The sequence below is a fragment of the Engraulis encrasicolus genome, chromosome 5 (assembly GCF_034702125.1).
Source record: "Engraulis encrasicolus isolate BLACKSEA-1 chromosome 5, IST_EnEncr_1.0, whole genome shotgun sequence".
NCBI classification, from domain to species: domain Eukaryota; kingdom Metazoa; phylum Chordata; class Actinopteri; order Clupeiformes; family Engraulidae; genus Engraulis; species Engraulis encrasicolus.
In genome coordinates, this window is record NC_085861.1 from 16,035,917 (window position 1) to 16,038,416 (window position 2,500).

At 39.8% G+C, this 2,500-nt stretch overlaps 1 protein-coding gene and 1 long non-coding RNA gene across 2 annotated transcripts in view; one reads left to right on the top strand and one right to left on the bottom strand.

Annotated features, from left to right (window-relative positions):
* Positions 1–2,500, top strand: part of ago3a (argonaute RISC catalytic component 3a) — a 69,540-nt gene that overhangs the window by 57,040 nt on the left and 10,000 nt on the right. The window lies entirely within an intron of this gene.
* LOC134448323 (uncharacterized) lies at positions 1,074–2,353 on the bottom strand. The gene is made up of 3 exons (XR_010034736.1): positions 2,239–2,353; positions 1,776–1,937; positions 1,074–1,295 (listed from the first exon to the last, which is right to left on the bottom strand). It is a non-coding gene; the product is annotated as an uncharacterized LOC134448323 (long non-coding RNA).

Here is a 2,500-nt window from a genome sequence, read left to right on the forward strand (position 1 = left end):
ATCTTATTTATTTATCATTATAAATAATCATGTATCCATAGAAAATATTGCATGCAACCCTAATGAAGAATGACATTCTTAAATACAAACATAGGATATAGGGAAAAATGGGCTTTAACAAAATGAAATAAAAACATCACAAGTAAGAGATTGAAAAGTTTAAATATTTACAATTACCCCCCCCCCCCCGCCCCCCAAAAAGGTTTGAACATTTAAAAAAAAAAAAAAAACATTGAATTGTCCTTCAAAAATTGGAAATAGTCCTTTAAATCCTCAAAAGAGACGATGTAGAGAGTTCCTTTAAGTTGTTCAAAAAGAAAAATAGCTCCTTTCAAACAGTTCAGTTCAAGGCGTTGAAGTCAGTCATAGTCAGTGATGTGACACGAGCAGGCCACAATCCTACCAAATATGCCATGCGCAATGTAGAACAGGATCACATTCGAATGAGTGGGTGGCTCGCCATCTAGTAGTCGACGAATCCTCAGCAGAATCCAGATCCAGCTCAAAACTTCACCTATGTGAACATATGTCATCAGTTAAGTTTGGTTTATTTGATAGGGACAGACACATCATGTAGCCTAGGCTGTAGAGCAGCATAACAGAAAAGCATCATAGCAGTTACAGCCGTAAGCTACACACCCAGGACAATGTTGAATTCCTATCAAATATCATCAGTTTAAACTTAAAGTTGTGCAACATTTAAAATCAATCTTCTCAAAAGAAAAGCTATGCAAACTGCAAACCTGCAAACACTTTGTTCCTACTACATTGCATACCATTCAGTTAAATAACCATTATCAAGTAAACAGGGTGAATACATAGTGTACTGAAATTGAGGTAACCTTGCAATTATACATGGGCCCGTACAGTGTTCAACACAATGTTATGAGGAGGGGCAAGACACTGGCAGCCAAACATGTGAGATAAGTTTTTGACCGTCAGCGGTTTCCAACAATCAGAGGTGGAGTTGTGCACAGCTAGGTTCGCGCAGTCAGGTTATAAACAACATTTAGAACCCATGTATAGGCCTAGAGAATTACATCTTGCGCGCAATGGGTGCGTGATCACAGCATGTGAAATACAGTCTGCTTACTCCGAACTCATTTCAACCAGCCAACATCAAACTTAAGTATTAACAAAACAAAATACAAATTGCAGGTTTCACCTGAAGTATTTGGCAGTGATAGACAATATAAGACTTAGGTTACAACAGTATGGGGAAAAATAGACAAGTTGCCTTACCAAGACGATTGAAACAGAAGAAATACTCGATGGAATACTCCATGGAATCCATACTGAAAAAGAAACACAAAGGACAGGAGAGTCATAACATACACAGGGCAGCCGTGGCCTAGTGGTGAGGCAGCCGTGGCCTAGTGATAAGAGAGTTGGTCTTTCAATCTGGGGGTTGCAGGTTCGAATCCCTCTGACCCCTCCCTACATCTCCATGGCTGAAGTGCCCTTGAAAAGGCACCTAAACCCACATTACTCCAGGGACTGTAAACAATACCCTGACATATAATAACTAAGTCGCTTTGAATAAAATGAAAGTGTCAGCTAAGTGAAATGTAATGCAATGTAATGACATCACAGTTTGAAATCATTGGCTCATGACTCAGGAGTACATGATCAATGCAAACAAATATATCTCCAGCACATGCATTAAGTTTTTTGTCTAAAGTAAAATGTATTCCATGGCAAACTATTATCAGTTTTTTTTTTGTAAAGAGGCTTGGTTAACACATGCCAGTTGAATTATGACTGAACAAACTAACCACGGTATGCGAATGATGATTCTCCTCTTTGGCTTCTCTGAAGTCCAGGCGAACAAAGTTGGCAGGCACAGCATCCTTTATTAACGTTGTCATACCACGGGTGACCTTAACAAAGCATTGCTTCTCAACGTGCTCAGATCAAACCTCGGTCTCAGCGTTGATCTGTAACCATAAATACCAGCATGTATTTTAGTTCGTTAGCAAAACAACTTCATTTTGGCGCAAGTATGCTACTGGTTCTGGTAACACATCTGGTAAGCCATCGGATCGCTTAACACAAAATTGAAAGCATAATTTTGAAATAGCGATCTGGAAATACCATATAAATGTAGCGTTGTGTAATTACACATTCATATTTTTTTAAAATTAGGCTTCATTAGGCTACATGAGTCATGACAAGTTTGGCGAGCTAGCTTATTTGTGCTAGCTAATGCGTATGATTGGACATAATTATGCATCTTACCTTGAAATATGGACCAGGATCCCTCTTGATGTGATTAATTCATTCACGCCGAAGTGCCTGCTCTTTGGCGAAACGGTGGAAAGTCTGTCCACGGTAGGATTTGTTTCTCTTTGAGGACGTAGGACTACATGGTAAGCGGATGGAGACTCCCAACTGAGATCGCTCCCGGACGTGCGGTCCCAGGTGTTTCTATCACTCCCGGACGTGTGGTCCCACCCGATTATATTTCACGTATTATCATATACTGCCACATACAAGCAAT